This window comes from Delphinus delphis, chromosome 5 (genome assembly GCF_949987515.2).
Source record: "Delphinus delphis chromosome 5, mDelDel1.2, whole genome shotgun sequence".
In the NCBI taxonomy this organism is placed as follows: domain Eukaryota; kingdom Metazoa; phylum Chordata; class Mammalia; order Artiodactyla; family Delphinidae; genus Delphinus; species Delphinus delphis.
In genome coordinates, this window is record NC_082687.1 from 114,309,064 (window position 1) to 114,327,929 (window position 18,866).

Sequence of the window (18,866 nt, forward strand, 5' to 3'; positions counted from 1 at the left end):
TTTCTATATTTAGTCCTAATCCAGCCCTCTTTGAACAGCCTTCTTAACCTTTTTTAAAAAATTAATTAATTAATTAATTAATTTTTGGCCACGCTGGGTCTTTGTTGCTGTGCGTGGGCTTTCTCTAGTTGTGGTGAGCAGGGGCTACTCTTCGTTGTGGTGTGCAGGCTTCTCTTTGCAGTGGCTTCTCTTGTTGCAGAGCACGGGCTCTAGGCACACAGGCTTCAGTAGTTGTGGCACATGGGCTCAGTAGTTGTGGTTCTTGGGCTCTAGAGCACAGGCTCAGTAGTTGTGGTGCACAGGCTTACTTGCTCTGCAGCATGTAGGAACTTCCCAGACCAGTGCTGGAACCCTTCTCCCTTGCATTGGGAGGCAGATTCTTAACCACTGTGCCACCAGGGAAGTCCCCCTTCTTAATCTTTTGAATCACATTTTATTAATCTCTAAAAGGTGTGTGTGTGTGTATTTAACCTGTAAGGAATCTTCAAGCTCTAATTTTATGTTTCTAAGAGAAGCCTGATATATGACAGCTTATTAATAAAACATAAAACAAGAAAACAAAATAATTTATCAAACCATAGAAACATTATCATTTGTATTTTAAAAGTTTTCCAAAACTAAATATGTTTAAACTGAATTAAATTAATTCAAATGTGACTAGGAGAGCTTTGTCCTGCTTTGATATCTAAATCATCAACTCTAATGCATGTTACCATGGCATCCCAAGGACTTCCAATGCACTTGCCCAGTAAAGTTTCTTTTTAATTACAATAACCATTGACTTTATTTTTTTTAATTTCCATTAGTGATTTTTAAAAAAAATAAATATGTAATTTTTTGCTAAGCGTTGTATTTTGTGTGCTATTTGTATACTGCTTCACTTATCCATGTTTGTTTTTGTTTAATAGCCACTTTTTTTGCTTTAGTCTTTATATGTCATTCAGTTTTAACTATTTCCTGAGTCATTACTAGTACCAAACAAGCACTGAGATTTCTTACCCTGAAGCTAGATTTTTAAATGTCCTCCTTTAAAAGCATATCTTTCTCAGTTTAGTGTCATAAGTATTACATTTGGTTTTATCATTTATTTTGTGATTTCTTTTTTGGTTCTCTTTTATTTCTATATTCTATCATCTTGCTGAACTATATAAACTATTTAGGCCCCTATTACCTATACGATGATATTCTTAGATACACAGCTTTCTTTAAAGTAGATTAAAATTTACCTTAATATTTTAAGCCAGACATTAACCAGAGACATTCTTAAAAACATATTCAACCTACAATTGAAATCCTATCAGTCACAATTTTTGTTTCTTTCTTTTGGAACATATTTTATGTTCTCAATTCATGTACTTCTGCAAATATCTCCATTTGAAAACTCTGATATCTCTTATAAATAAACAATTATGCCATCTAAAAATGTGCCAAGAGGTGGGGTACACCTGTACTCTATAGGCAGATGACACCAAAATGTTAGCCAGAACTAGTTAAAGTTTTGATGGTTTCACTGCTTCATTAGCCAGTATATCTCCTCAACAAACATATATTAGTTTTATAGCACCTCTCCAGAAATTATGGCTATAAAATTAAGATGAATTAAAAAAACCGAGTATGAGCCTTTTTAATCTTAATTTTTTTCTAGAACCACCTCCACTGTTTTCATTTGGTTTACTACTATTGCCACAGTGAGAATATCTGTGCCTTTTCTTGATAAAAATGTCGAGTAAAGCTTATCCTGACATATTTAAATTCAGCTTCAAAACAAATAATAGAGGTTTTACTCCCCCAATTTTGCTAATATAGTTAAAATATACAAAATCAGAGCTTAAAGGAAAATTAAAATTATTATAAAATAATGTTAAATATTTATGAATGTTTATATATTCTCAGATTTTTATATAATTTGGGGTTAAAATTGACAAACTAATTTCAAAATATCGAACATCACAGTGGAGCCTACTGTACATGGTAAGCACACAGTTTAAGTTTGACAGGACCAATGGATATATAACTTTTTCTGAGATAAGCCTGTTGATAATGTGCTTGCATGTAGCAGCCGTGTCAAAGTTCTATAAAATTCTCTACGATTTTTTTTTCTCAGTTTCTGAATTTATCTATTCCTGGACTGGTAATTAGTAGTTTGGCGACCAGCACTGATGTGCAGGCTACACTTTTAGTAATAGTGTTTTAATCATCACCTTGGTATGTCAAAAACATAGCCTTCATCCAAGGAATTAATATGAACACCGAAAAGTGGGGCTATCAGTTCATATTCAAGAAATCACTGGTCTTAATGTGCTCCATCACCCAGAAGCAGCTCACCTGGTAAAACTGTAAAATGGCCTATTGCAGAATCATTTATCATGCCAGAAGGCAAAGAGAGTTCCCTGCAAGCACAGGGTGCTGTTCTATAGCATGCACTATGTGCCTTTAACAGGGTGATCATATAACTTATTGTGGAAACCAAGATGTTTTCAGAGGGAAAAGGGAACTATTCAATATGATAATAAGACAAAAGATGTGCCTGCAGTACATAGGAAACTATAGTCACTATGGGCCAATATTCAGCATCATCTCTCCCACAGAAAGGAAGCAAAGGCCTAGGATCCAGGTTGGGGGTGGTTAAGAGTGCCCCCCTTCACTATTATATCTAATAATCCACTTACAACATTTTTGCATTCAATTTCTGTGATTCTTGGGATCACATATTTAGATGCCCTAGTACCCAAGAAGAAATGCTTTCACCAGGAAACATAGTTATGAGTTTGTTATATTGAAACCTAAGAAGGTCCACTTCTTATTTGAAGCTTCTGCTACTGAACTAATAGACAGGAGTTAATGTACTGGCCAAAGTGATTGATGCTTATTACTAAGGAAAAATTAAGTTGTTGCTCCAAACTAGTGTCAAGAACAACTGTATCATTCTATCATAAAGTGAGGCGGTTCTCTTAAGTGCCTCCTATTCCCCCAATGCTCAGTAATAGTGGTCACCCTGGTAAAGACAGGAGAATGGAGAACTTGTGCCCCAGGGGAATGAAGATTTATGTCAAATTAACCCTCCACACAAAAAATCTCCAACCAGTTGATATACCTATGGAGGGTAAGGAAACATGCAATAAATGATATAAGAAGGGATACTAATCAGCTACATAAAAGCAACCATGTTTTATATTTATTCATCATTTCCATTGCTCTGCTAAGTTACCTGAGTCATCCAAACAAAACACCTGAGTTGATATTAAGGGGAAAAGGGGGAAAAGAGGTAGATTGTACAAGTTATTCTCCATTTGTCCCTCCAGGTTCACTCCTCCATCTACTCTATCTTGCTACAAACACTGAACACATGGCTTCTAAGGGCTAACAACTCACAAAACTGTTATTCCCATCTTCCAGGAGAGTTATCCAACAGACAGCACTGGAAGGGGTTCAAGGACAACTGGAGAGAAAAGTCAGGATATTTATTACCTTGGTTCACTTCAATTTCTGTTTGGCTGCACTTTGGCTGTGGTTGCTCATCACTCTTTTTTTTTTTTTTAATAGCTACAGCCATCAGATGTGATAACCACGAGCTCCCGATTCCCTACCAGCCTAGGGGTGATAAGAGATGACTGCTATTGCTAGTCCTGTGGCGATTCACCATTCCTTATTAGTTTTCCTTAACCTTGTCTTTACCTCTGTAGAGACTGTTTCATGAAACCCTCTTCATTTATACTTTTTGAGATCACCATCTCTTTCATGTGAGAATTCTGACCAAATGGACATTTTATACTGTTAACATTGCTGAAAACCTTTCAAAAATACATATTTATCTACACTAATTATAGTTTGTGATATAAAGAGGATAATTATTGCTAGTAAAGGTAAAAGAAGTTGGAAGTTAAATTTTAAAATAAAAGAGAAGAACTTTGATATAAAAGAAATGAAAAATTATTTTCTACTCTATATTTGTATCTAGATTAAAGTTATGAACACCCACATATATATACATATGCACATAAATTCATATGTATATACCTGGAACTTTTTTGATTCATGAAAATGAACATAACCTGCCTAGGAGCAGACCTAGGGATATAGTTTAGCAAAAGGTGAAGAGAGAAGAAAGGACAAAGATGAATTGCTCTGCACGTGATACAGTGTTTTTAAAGTAGGGATAAACAGAGAAGAGAGAGTATAGGATTTCCCTGGCATTCCAGCAGTTAAGACTCCGTGCTTCCAATGCAGGGGGCACAGGTTTGATCCTCGGTTAGGGAAATAAGATCTCACATGCCACGCAGTGCGGACAAAAGAAAACAAAACAAGAGGAGGTGAGAGAGATTAGGCAATGATGCAGAAATCTAGAGATTATAAAAATTCCTTAAGATGGGTTGTCAGCTAACTTTTCACTAATATCAGAGATATGTTATATTCACTTTGGATTGTTTGTCCTATTGCATAATAAAACTGAACCACCTCCTCAAATATTGAGTAAAATCTGATATGCACAGGAAAGCCTCAAATGATGGTATTGGGAATAAAAATAGCACAAAGTAGTGACTTCCAATATTCACACCTCTGCTTAAGTTACAATGGGGAGACCAGCACTAAGAAGGGTAATACATTCTAGAGATCCTTCCTGCCATGACAGGGAGTAGAGTGAATGCAGTAAATGAGAATGGCACAGAGAAGCAGCTACATCTTAGAGTAGCCCTAAGAAATGATTAAGACTAATTCTCTTTTGCCCAAATACTCTAGGGAAAAGGGGAAACTGACAATCAGGTAATATAATTTTTTTAAATTAAAGTCTATAATATAAAGTTGTGTATATCAGGAAACATACATGTTTAATGGCTGAAGTAAACAGGCATCATAAATTTATAATGTATATGTTTATTTTGAATAAACTAGACTCCACAAGAGTCCATAAAGTAGTACAGTATTAACATATATATGTTTAAAGTATTTTGAATAGACTCTATAAGAGTATACATTTTAAGTTTATTCATTGTCTCTTCAAACTCTCCCCCTGGATAAAATCACATACACAAGTGTTTGTTCTCTCACTTCCTTGCTCCACATCTCAGCTCTTATTTGCTATTTTAGCCCTTTAAGTATGACAGGGGCAGTTGCAGGAGAGCAATGAAGACATAGAAAAGGTTTAACACATACACACATACACACACACACACACACACACACGGTAGATTCAAAATTTCTGGCTATTTCCTTTGGGTGGTACTTATGTGGGTTCCCTAAAGAATTCCATTGCGGGGCATCTCTCATGGGTAGTTCACTCTGTCAAGTGAGTAATGTTGCCTCTGATTGGGCATTCTTCCTACAGCCCTAGGATGGTACCACTGTCTGTGTATCCTAAATCCTGCAGGCATTTCTACCGGACAGAGATGGCCCTGTCTGACTCCTTACACAATTTCACAGGAGAATTAAATGCAGTCCATTACCCAGTCCATTCTGGGACAGCCAGCTATCCACGCTCTGCTGCTAAAGAGTAGCAACTCTAGTAATCACTGCTCACCTTAGAGTTGACCACATGGAGTCAGATGTCCCCTGGACTCTAGTGAACTTATGGAAAGCTCTCCCAATGATTATCTTGAAGCCCTTCAATTGTCTTGATGTAGATAGAAGCACTTTCTCTCATCCCCCCTTGACTTGAGTTTGAGGAGGGAGAGAAAATACAAAACACACAAACAGCTCTCTTTACAATTAAAACCTTCCTCACCCACACAAAGAATTCATATATTGATATATCTCTTATCTATAGAAACAACCTTGCTTTATCTCCTCAGGCTTATCTTTATTTTTCCTTATAAAGCATGGAGGTGGTAGGTAATATGCTGTTTCTGAGAGTACCCTTTAATTTCCATTTAGTGTATTCTGCAAAGGTGAATCTAAAAGGAGCAGGATTTTGCATTGCAAATATGTTTTTAATTTTTTCAGTGATATTAACTCATGTTCTTTATTTTTTTTTACATCTTACTTTTCACACCTTCCTCTCCAATTCTCATTCACTTAGGACTTTTCACGCTCATTTTCCCAGGGCAGGGATGTAACCAAAAACAATTTTTAAAAATAAAAAGTTTCTTTTAATGCTTTGGTTTCCAAGAACTCAAGCAATTTTGAAAGACTCTATTCATAAGCAAAACATTTGATAGATATTCAGAGGTTATATAACAAGGAATTTGTGAAATATGCAGACTTTTTCTGAAGACTAGAAAATATTCTCCTTGGTAAGGCAAAAGAAGGGCTAACAATAGAACAGTCTGTTCCAAAGTAGTCTGTATCCTGTGATTTGAAAGAAAGACAAGCCATGTGCCCTCTTTTCTATAGGTGTTCAGTAAGAGTTAAAAAAAATAGCAATAATGAACCTAGTCACTTTGGGCTGTAAAGAGCTTCTCAGAGATTTTCTTATCCCAGTGTGATGGAGAAATAGCAAAGTGAATCTTAGCTATAGCATGAGACGACTGGAGAGACCTGCTGGACCCAAGAGTCATTAGAGACAGTAGTAAAGAACATTCTCACAACATTTACAAATTGGAAACAAACGAATGGAGTGATGCCTCTCAATGGATCAGTTGATATGTATATAGACAGATGATACAAGGACTACATATGCTTCCTACTACTTAGTAGTATAAAATCCTCCCAGAATTTTTACTCAACCCTGAAAAAAGGAGATAAGTAGCAGATTAACTAAGATTAACATTCTTCTATCTTGATTGAAAGATAATTCAAAATGAAAATTAACCTGAGTTACAGAAAAATAAAGATGAACAATGATGAATATCAGATTTAAGTCTGCAAGTTGGAGTGTGCATATCTGTGTGTGAAAGACTGAGTATTAAATAAATACCACTATTTGGAAAATAATATTCATATATCACAAAAGTTACTTGGTTATATAATCAGGATTAGTGGCAAATAAATTGACAGTTCATGTAGGATAATGAAATAGTAAAGTTAACATTTCATAAATAATTTAAATCTAATCTATAATATAGAAACTATCTATCTGTGTTCCTTCACAGAATAGAGCATTTTCTAAAACCTGCAAATGGTAGGGTGATGTTTTTAATTACCACTTTGAGTTGAAGTTCACTTCATGCAATGCCTTAGGTATTATAAATTACTCAATTCTGCAAACATTATTTATGTCACCAGATGCTTTTTTTCATAAAAATCAATTTCCCATAATTTTTGGAATGATTAAATTATAAGTACAATATTGTGAAAACACATACAAAAGAAGCTAACCTCAGAGATATTTATGTCTAATTATTTTCTAGTCTGTTCCTTATGGGAGAAATAAAATGAATGATAGAGAAGTTAAGTGAGAGAATATTAAACAATTCTTCTTAAAACACTGGTTAATTTGCCTTTGCATATAATTTGTACAATGTGCACATCTCCTCCTAAAACCAACAGATCATCCATCCAATCCTCTCTAATTGCAAAACTGTCAGGCTCCTTACCTTGGCAAGCAGTGCCCTGTTATGATGGCTGTTCAAAAAATCAGTGCTGATGAGAAGACTTGTGCCAGAAACTGTAAGCAATTAATTTCTACATTGATCTCTGGAATTCATCCAAACTTTTCAAAACTGAAAAGAGCCTTGCCATACTGTCAATTCAGTGAATGTATTTCCAACTAGGCTGTCTGATAACTTTGCTGTGAAGAGGTGAGATTAACTGAGTCTAATATTAAATTATGTGGCTCTTATTTTAATGTATAATGTGTAATGCATATTTTCATTAGTGAAAGATATTTATTAAAAACAAACAAATGAACAAAGCTAGTATGCATTAAAGCATATACTGGACCAGAAAAACAATCTTAATTTCAACACGGACAAAAATGAAATATGGCAATGGGCAAAAACCTTGGGATTATCCTTCCTCAAAGGTTTAATTTATCTCACATCCGATAGTCACTTTGCCAGGAAATCCTAATGGCTCTAATTTCCTAATATATATTAGGACCTAAATACCTCCTGCCATTTCCTACACCTCTTTAGCCCATTTCACCAACATCTCACTTCTGTACTACCTCTAAACCTACTTTCCTAATAAATACGTTTTCCACATATTAGCCAGAGTCATTATATTAGTTGCCAGGGCTGCCATAACAAAATATCTTATAAAACTGAAATTTAGGGGGAGACCTTCAAGATGGCAGAAGAGTAAGATGCGGAGATCACCTTCCTCCCCACAGATACATCAGAAATACATCTACACGTGGAACAACTCCTACAGAACACCTACTGAAGGCTGGCAGAAGACCTCAGACCTCTCAAAAGGCAAGAAATTCCCCATGTACCTGGGTAGGGCAAAAGAAAAAAAAAAAAAGAAAAAACAGAGACAAAAGAATAGGGACGGCACCTGCACCAGTGGGAGGGAGCTGTGAAGGAGGAAAAGTTTCCACACACTAGGAAGCCCCTTCGCGGGCGGAGACTGCGGGAGGCGGAGGGGGGAGCTTCGAAGCCGCGGACGAGTGCACAGCAACGGGTGCGGAGGGCAACGCGGGGAGATTCCCGCACAGAGAATCGGTGCCGACCGGCACTCACCAGGCTGAGAGGCTTGTCTGCTCACCCGCCGGGGTGGGCGGGGGCTGGGGGCTGGGAGCTGAAGCTCGGGCTTCGGAGATCCGATCCCAGGGAGAGGACTGGGGTTGGTTGTGTGAACACAGCCTGAAGGGGGCTAGTGCGCCACAGCTACCCGGGAGGGAGTCCAGGAAAAAGTCTGGAACTGCCGAAGAGGCAAGAGACCACTGTTTCAGGTGCACAAGGAGAGGGGATTCAGAGCACCGCCTAAACGAGCTCCAGAGATGGGCGCGAGCCGTGGCTACTGGCGTGGACCCCAGAGACAAGCATGAGATGCTAAGGCTGCTGCTGCAGCCCGCAAGAAACCAGTGTGCAAGCACACATCACTATCCATACCTCCCCTCCCGGGAGCCTATGCAGCCCTCTACTGCTAGGGTCCCGTGATGCAGGGACAACTTCCCCAGGAGAACACACGGCGCCTCAGGCTGGTGCAACATCATGCTGGCCTCTGCTGCCGCAGGCTCGTCCCATATTCTGTACCCCTCCCTCCCCCCAGCCTGAGTCAGCCAGAGCCCTCGAATCAGCTGCTTCTTTAACCCATCCGGTCTGATCAAAGAACAGACGTCCTCAGGCGACCTACACGCAGAGGCAGGGCCAAATCCAAAGCTGAAACCCAGTAGCTGTGTGAACAAAGAAGAGAAAGGGAAATCTCTCCCAGCAGCCTCAGAAGCAGTGTGTTAAATCTCCACAATCAACTTGATGTACCTTGAATCTCTGTAATACCTGAATATACAATGAATCAACCCAAAATTGAGGCAGTGGACTTTGGGAGCAACTATAGACTTGGGGTTTGCTTTTTGCAAATGATTTATTTCTGGTTTTATGTTTATCTTAGTTTAGTATTTAGAGTTTACTATCATTGGTAGACTTGTTTCTTGATTTGGTTGCACTCTTCCTTTTAAAAAAATATATATATATTTCCTTTTTCTCTTTTTGTGAGTGTGTATATGTGCTTCTTTGTGTGAGTTTGTCTGTATAGCTTTACTTTTACCATTTGTCCTAGGGTTCTGTCTTTCAGGCTTTTTTTGTGTGTTTTTTTGGTATAGTTTTTAGCGCTCGCTATCATTGGTGGATTTGTTTATTGGTTTGGTTGCTCTCTTCTTTTTTTTCTTACTTTTTAAATTTTTTAATACTTTTAAAATTTTTATTTTAATAACTTTTTATTTTATTTTCTTTTTCTTTTTTTTTTTCCTTCCTTTTCTTCTGAGCCGTGTGGCTGACAGGGTCTTGGTGCTCCGGCCGGGTGTCAGGCCTGTGACTCTGAGGTGGGAGAGCCAAGTTCAGGACATTGGTCCACCAGAGACCTCCCAACTCCACATAATATCAAATGGTGAAAACTATCACAGAGATCTCCATCTCAACACTAAGACCCAGATCCACTCAATGACCAGCAAGCTACAGTGCTAGACATCCTATGTCAAACAACTAGCAAGATAGGAAGACAACTCCACCCATCAGGAGAGAGGCTGCCTAAAATCATAATCAGTTCACAGACACCCCAAAACACACCACCAGATGCGGTACTGCATATCAGAAAGACAAGATCCAGCCTCATCCACCAGAACACAGGCACTAGTCCCCTCCACTAGGAAGGCTACATAACCCACTGAAACAACCTTAGCCACTGGAGGCTGACACCAAAAACGTCGGGAACTAAGAACCTGCAGCCTGCAAAAAGGAGATCCCAAACATAGAACGTTAAGCAAAATGAGAAGACAGAGAAACACACAGCAGATGAAGGAACAAGGTAAAAACCCACCAGACCAAACAAATGAAGAGGAAATAGGCAGTCTACCAGTAAAACAATTCAGAGTAATGATTATAAAGATGATCAAAATCTTGGAAATAGAATGGAGAAAACACAAGAAACGTTTAACAAGGACATAGAAGAACTAAAGAGCAAACAATGATGAACAGCACAATAATTGAAATTAAAAATTCTCTAGAAGGAATCAATAGCAGAATAAATGAGGCAGAAGAACGGATAAGTGACCTGGAAGTTAAGATAGTGGAAATAACTACTGCAGAGCAGAATAAAGAAAAAAGAATGAAAAGAATTGAGGACAGTCTCCAAGACCTCTGGGACAACATTAAATGCACCAACATTCAAATTATAGAGATCCCGGAAGAAGAAGAGGAAAAGAAGGGGAATGAGAAAATATTTGAAGACATTATAGCTGAAAACTTCCCTAATATGGGAAAGGAAATAGTCCATCAAGTCCAGGAAGTGCAGGCAGTCCCATACAGGATAAATCCAAGGAGAAACACACCAAGACACATATTAATCAAACTATCAAAAATTAAATAGAAAGAAAAAATATTAAAATTAGCAAGGGAAAATCAACAAGTAACATATAGGGAATCCCCATAAGGTTAACAGGTGATCTTTCAGCAGACATTCTGCAAGCCAGAAGGGAGTGGCAGGACATATTTGAAATGATGAAAGGGAAAAGCCTACAACCAAGATTACACTACCCAGCAAGGATCTCATTCAGATTTGACGGAGAAATTAAAATCTTTATAGACAAGGAAAGTTAAGAGAATTCAGCACCACCAAACCAGCTTTACAACAAATGCTAAAGGAACTTCTCTAGGCAGGAAACACAAGAGAAGGAAAAGACCTACAATAACAAACCCAAACAATTGAGAAAATGGTAATACGTACATACACATTGATAACAACCTTAAATGTAAATGGATTAAATGCTCCAACCAAAAGATATAGACTGGCTGAATGGATACAAAAACAAGACCCTTATATATGCTGTCTACAGGTGACCCACTTCAGACCTATGAACACATACAGACTGAAAGTGAAGGGATGGAAAAAGATATTCCATGCAAATGGAAATCAAAAGACAGTTGGAGTGGCAATTCTCATATAAGAGAAAATAGATTTTAAAACAAAGATTATTACAAGAGACAAAGAAGGACACTACATAATGACCAAGGGATCAATCCAAGAAGAAGATATAACAATGGTAAATATTTATGCAACCAACATAGGAGCACCTCAAAACATAAGGGAAATGCTAACAGCCATAAAAGGGGAAATTGACAGTAACACAATAATAGTAGGGGACTTTAACACCCCACTTTCACCAATGGACAGATCATCCAAAACGAAAATAAATAAGGAAACACAAGCTTTAAATGATACGTTAAACAAGATGGACATAATTGATATTTATAGGACATTCCATCCAAAAACAACAGAATACACTTTCTTCTCAAGTGCTCATGGAACATTCTCCAGCATAGATCATATCTTGTATCACAAATCAAGCCTTGGTAAATTTAAGAAAACTGAAATTGTATCAAGTTTCTTTTATGACTACAACATGAGACTAGATATCAATTACAGGAAAAAATTCTGTAAAATTTACAAACACATAGAGGATAAACAATACACTACTAAATAACCAAGAGATCACTGAAGAAATCAAAGAGGAAATCAAAAAATACCTAGAAACAAATGACAATGAATACATGGTGACCCACAATCTATAGGATGCAGCAAAAGCAGTTCTAGGAGGGAAGTTTATAGCAATACAGTACTACCTCAAGAAACAAGAACCAGCTCAAATAAACAGCCTAACCTTACACCTAAAGCAAATAGAGAAAGAAGAAGAAGAAAAACCCAAAGTTAGCAGAAGGAAAGAAATCATAAAGATAACAGAAATAAATGAAAAAGAAATGAAGGAAACAATAGTAAAGATGAATAAAACTAAAAGTTGGCTCTTTGAGAAGATAAAAAAAAATTGATAAACCATTAGCCAGACTCATCAAGAAGAAAAGGGAGAAGACTCAAATCAATAGAATTAGAAATGAAAAAGGAGAAGTAACAACTAACACTGCAGAAATACAAAGGATCATGAGAGTTTACTACAAGCAGCTATATGCCAATAAAATGTACAACCTGGAAGAAATGGACAAATTCTCAAAAAAGCACAACATTCCGAAGCTGAACCAGGAAGAAATAGAAAATATAAACAGACCAATCACAAGCACTGAAATTGAGACTGTGATTAAAAATCTTCCAACAAACAAAAGCCCAGGACCAGATGGCTTCACAGGCGAATTCTATCAAACATTTAGAGAAGAGCTAACACCTATCCTTCTCAAACTCTTCCAAAATATAGCAGAGGGAGGAACACTCCCAAACTCATTCTACGAGCCCAACATCACCGTGACACCAAAACCAAACAAAGATGTCACAAAGAAAGAAAATTACAGGCCAAAATCACTGACGAACATAGACCCAAAAATCCTCAACAAAGTAGTAGCAAACAGAATCCAACAGCATATTTAACGGATCATACACTATGACCAAGTGGAGTGTATCCCAGTAATGCAAGGATTTTTCAATATATGCACATCAATAAATGCAATACACCATATTAACAAACTGAAGGAAAAAATCCATATGATCATCTCAATAGACGCAGAAAAAACTTTCGACAAAATTCAACACCCATTTATGAGAAAAGCCATCCAGAAAGTACACATAGAAGGAACTTACCTCAACATAATAAAGGACATATATGACAAATCCACTGCCAACATCGTTCTCAATGGTGAAAAACTTAAACCATTTCCTCTAAGATCAGGAACAAGACAAGGTTGCCCACTCTCACCACTATCAAACAACATAGCTTTGGAAGTTTTAGCCACAGCAATCAGAGAAGAAAAAGAAATAAAGGCAATCCAATTTGGAAAAGAAGAAGTAAAGCTGTCACTGTTTGCAGATGACATGATACTATTCATAGAGAATCCAAAGATGCTACCAGCAAACTACTAGAGCTAATCAATGAATTTGGTAGAGTAGCAGGATACAAAATTAATGCACAGAAATCTCTTGCATTCGTATACACTAATGATGAAAAAATCTGAAAGAGAAATTAAGGAAGCACTCCCATTTACCACTGCAACAGAAAGAATAAAATACCTAGGAATAAACCTACCTAAGGAGACAAGAGACCTGTATGCAGAAAACTATAAGACACTGATGAAAGAAATTAAAAATGATACAAACAGATGGAGAGATATACCATGTTCTTGGATTTGGAAATGTCAACATTGTGGAAATGACTATAGTACCCAAAACAATCTACAGATTCAGTGCAATCCCTATCAAACTACCAATGGTATTTTTCATAGAACTAGAACAAAAAATTTCACAATTTGTATGGAAACAAAAAAGACTCTGACTAGCCAAAGCAATCTTGAGAAAGAAAAATGCAACTGGAGGAATCAGGCTCCCAGACTTCAGAATATACTACAAAGCTACAGTAATCAATACAGCATGGTAATGGCACAAAAACAGAACTATAGATCAATGGAACAAGATAGAAAGCCCAGAGATAAACCCACGCACATATGGTCACCTTATCTTTCATAAAAGAGGCAAGAATACAAAATGGAGAAAAGACAGTCTCTTTAATAAGTGGTTCTGGGAAAACTGGACAGCTACATATAAAGGAATGAAATTAGAACACTCCTTAACACCATACATAAAATAAAAAAAAACACTCCCTAACACCATACATGTGAAAGAATGAAATTAGAACACTCCCTAACACCATACACAAAAATAAACTCAAAATGGATTAAAGACCTAAATGTAAGGCCAGACACTATCAAACTCTTGGAGGAAAACATAGGCAGAACACTCTATGACATAAATCATAGCAAGATCCTTTTTGACCTCCTAGAGAAATGGAAATAAAAACAAAAATAAACAAATGGGACCTAATGAAACTTCAAAGCTTTTGCACAGCAAAGGAAACCATAAACAAGACAAAAAGACAACTCTCAGAATGGGAGAAAATATTTGCAAATGAAGCAACTGACTAAAGGACTAATCTCCAAAGTTTCAAGCAGCTCATGCAGCTCAATATCAAAAAAACAAACAACCTAATCCAAAAATGGGCAGAGGACCTAAATAGACATTTCTCCAAAGAACATATACAGACAGCCAACAAACAACCCAATCCAAAAATGGGCAGAAGAGCTAAATAGACATTTGTCCAAAGAAGATATACAGACAGCCAACAAACACAAGAAAGAATGCTTAACATCACTCATCATTAACGAAATGCGAATCAAAACTACAATGATGTATCACCTCACAATGGTCAGAATAGCCATCATCAAAAATCTACAAACAATAAATGCTGGAGAGGATGTGGAGAGAAGTTAGTAATTTTTCAATAAAAGTGGAATTTTATTATGTCTCCACATGGATATTTGCATCTTCTTTGTGATTCATTTTTTCATTTTAGAAGAAAGAAATTCTTCATTAAATAATTGCAAGTACTCTTAATTGTATTTATACACTTGAGTTGTTTTATTCTACTTTAAAATTGTAAAAATCATTCAATTATAATTCTACTTCTGATGCTACCCCAGAGGTTTTCCATATGAAATAATGAACAGTTTGACAATGATTTCTTTCTTAACTTGCATCACTGAGGATAATTGAAGAACAGCTTTTTAATATTAGTATAATTTATTTGTATGCCTCAGAGGAACAAAAATATACATTGCTACATATATTGCATTTCTATAACATGCTGCTTTGAATGAGGCTGATTAGGAGATAATAATTTTGTATCACCCAAGTATGTTTTCTGAATATTTGTGTCTGTGGGGTAGGGTAGAGACAGTCAAGGCAGGTGCTGGCAGTCTCAGTCAACTGTTTGTCAAATGGCTGTACACTTCTATTTACAATCATAGCATCATCTTAATATTCCCAGATACTTTAATGAGTTTTCAGTCTAATTAAATGTACAACTTGCAGAGATTATTGGATGCCAGATTGCCGTGACTGGCAACAAGCTTTCTTTGTTCAGAGTCACATTTTACATCCCCTAAACACATCCATTTTTGGTAGCTTCATTATAGATGAAGTTGGATTTTATTTCAATTAAATAACTTACAAACTGAAAAAAACCTAAGTATACAATTAAAATCTTCAGGAGAGCAAATGTAAACAAAACAGAGGAAATATAACAGTATCAAACAGGCAGGAAAACAGATGGAAGAAATGAAGAGTCATCAAAGTTCAGTATTAAAATTTCATGCTGGAATGTCAGACTACTTCTGATAGTCACACCATGGTGTGACTACATGTTACTTCCATCTCTTGGTGGTGATTCATTAACACCAAATATATTTTTGCTGTTATTTTAACAAGGTTAAATGATGCATTTTTCATTGTATGGTAACTTAGGTTAGAAGTCACTTTCGAAGCATCTTTTAAAACCAGCTGGAAAAATCACACATTTTTAACCATAAAACAGCTAAAATATGTCTAGTAATTTTTAAATTTTAGGTTATTTTTTATACTTTCTCCATTTTAAATTGTTCTGGGATTGCCTGTGTTAAAAATAATTTATCACTTGTTTTCTACATATCGATATTGTATTAAAGATAGCCAAGTAGGTGCACATTCATCACAGGGAATCTAAGGAGGCACTTTAAAGTGCCTTGCAACAGGTATCTTGTTTCCATATTTCTCCCCAAATGCCAAGTTCATTTTTAGCTTGTCTCCTAATCAGGAAGATACACGCGGGAAGCAGGATAAAATGTTCTCCATTGCCTTAATGTGCCCAAAATAAAAGGAAAAAAAAAAAAAGGAACCCACAGAGAAGAATATAGGTCATAAAGGCACAGTATTTAGGTCAGCAATCTGTGGAAAGAGCCATTTCCAGGTTATAATGCAATGGGCTGCAGGGCTTTTGCAGAATGTATCAGAGGGAACAAAATGTTTTAGGAAGGCAATTGAAAAAGACAGTTTAAAATGAACTTTGATCCACCTCGTAACAGATAATGAGAAATTTTTTTCCAAACAGAAATAAGGATTCCAATGTAAAAATATCATGCCCAAGTACCAGGGTTAAACTAAGTCAGTAATATTCACATGAGGATCAGCAAAAGACAATCACGATTAAAAAAACAAAAGATACCTTTAGAGAAGAAAAATTTATTATATAAGAGCTTCATTATAGTTTGTTGTAAATAGTTATATATAACTTAGCTGTATGCTATTGTTTATTCAGTTTTGCTGAAGAGTAAGGACTGAAATATTCTAAATTAATCATTTCTGTGACCTTTACAAGATTATTTTTTTCCATTTCTTGGTGTGACACAATGATAATCTCTGTCCATTGTGTTGATTTTCACCTAACCCTGTTGTAGGGTCTTTTACCATAAAAACTTTTGAAAGTTATATATGAACAAAATAATTTTCATTTGTCTTATAGGAGATTCATTCTGTAGAAAGGAGACAACACAAGCTGTCATACATGGAGGAATGTCATGACCTACCATTTCCCTCTCCAGAAAAAGTAAGAGAGAACCATCTTTTGGAATCTGACCACAGGAATTAAGAAGATGGGGCAATTAATGCTGGTAGAGGGCTCAAAGATTCGGGCGGGAAGGAAGAGGGATTAATGAAAGAAGAAGAAAGAGTAGGGGAGAAGGAAATTTCATCTACTCATTCAGGGCTGACTCTTGTGTCTGCATAGGTTCAAAAGTGCCTATCAGAAGGCTTATGTTCTTTCTGGTAATGATTTCTTTACTCATGTTTTGGGTAAGGCTCTAGTTAACAATGCCAGGCAGTACTATATTTTAAAGAATTCTTAGTACAAACTACGCTTCTCATTTTCCTCCTTCTCCTCCTCAGAATATTAAATCAGGTAATCAGAATCTGTGAAGGAACAGATTTGTATTCAGATTTAATTCTCACTGAATGTATTGAACTGAGAAGATTCGAAATACTGGCGCTAAAAACAGCTGCCCTTTATTCACCATCTACTAAGTTTCAGACACTGTTTTGAGTGCTTTGTATTTGTTATTTCATTTAATACTTAAAAGTTCCCTGGAAGCATGTATTATTTTGCCAAATTTACTAAATAGGAAAGTTGCTCAGAGCTATCCAAGTTTACACAGCTGGAATGAAAATTGAATTCAGGTTTCATTAACTCCAAAGCCCTTTCTGTTAACATCACACTCACACACTCACACACACACACACACACACACACACACACACACACACGCCCGTGTGCCCCCGCGCCAGACTCACAACACATCAGATTTGACAACTGCCTCTGCCCTACTGGATCTTAGAGCATTATTTTTAAGCCCAACTATTTTTCTCAAGTAGCATACATCACAGAATGTTATGATGGATTGTACAATACCAACCGCCCAAAACATAAAGATCCCTGAACCTGCTCTTTCTGAATTCCTGAAATTCATCCATATTAGGAAACAGAAAGGCCACTTTGTCTTCTTGTCTTAATACTAAATAACTATTCCAAAACTTTTGCTACTCCTGGAATTTCTCTCCTTCTTGAATATTTTTTCCCTCAGCTCCTGGGATACCACTATCTGTTGGATGTTTCTCCTACTTCCTGGGCTCTCCCTTTATTTAGTTTTTTGCTAGTTAACTTTATATTATTCTGGAAGCACTATCCTTGGCCTAATACCTCTACCTCTAGACAGCCAATTCTTGATCAACAATATTTATTTTCCTGGCCTCACCTAATGATCCTGATGTCTTTATCAAGTTATGACACAATTCTACTTCATATTCATTCAAAATTTTTTCATTCAACACTCATTCATGCAATAAATTTTTAGGAAGATACTATTGTGTGCTAGGCACAGGTGTTGGCTCTGGAAACAAGGAGCTAAGCACCTGCTCTTGAGAAGTTTGGATGTCCCATTGATAGCTCAAATTTATTATGTTCCAAATCAGACTCTGCCACTTTGTCAGGAAATATTTTTCTCTCATGTTCTCTACCTCAATAACTAATTTGCCATTCACTCATATTCTTAAGTTAGAATCTTAGAGTTAGTGTATCACTTAACTTACACATTCTATCATGTCAATAAATGCTGCGTATTCTATCCCTCACTATCTCACAAATCCCTTTTCTCCCACAGCTACAGTTCAGACTCTCACCACTTCTCATGTGGATTCATCAGGAAAAGCTTCCTCTATCTCTCAGGTGGCTCCTGTGTAATCTGTTTTCCGCACTAATTCTAGAATGACCTTTCTAAAAAGCAAATTTGATCAGGACATTTCCCTGCTCAAAATCCTTGAGTGCTTTCCCAAAGCTTTCAGTGTAAAGTTCAAACAGCTTAGCATATAAAGCTTTACCTTATTTTCTCTCTTTAGATTGATTTTTCCCTTATATACAATCTTATATGCAATCTTTTCATGCTATATACAAACTGTATAGTGCAATTTCTCACTCC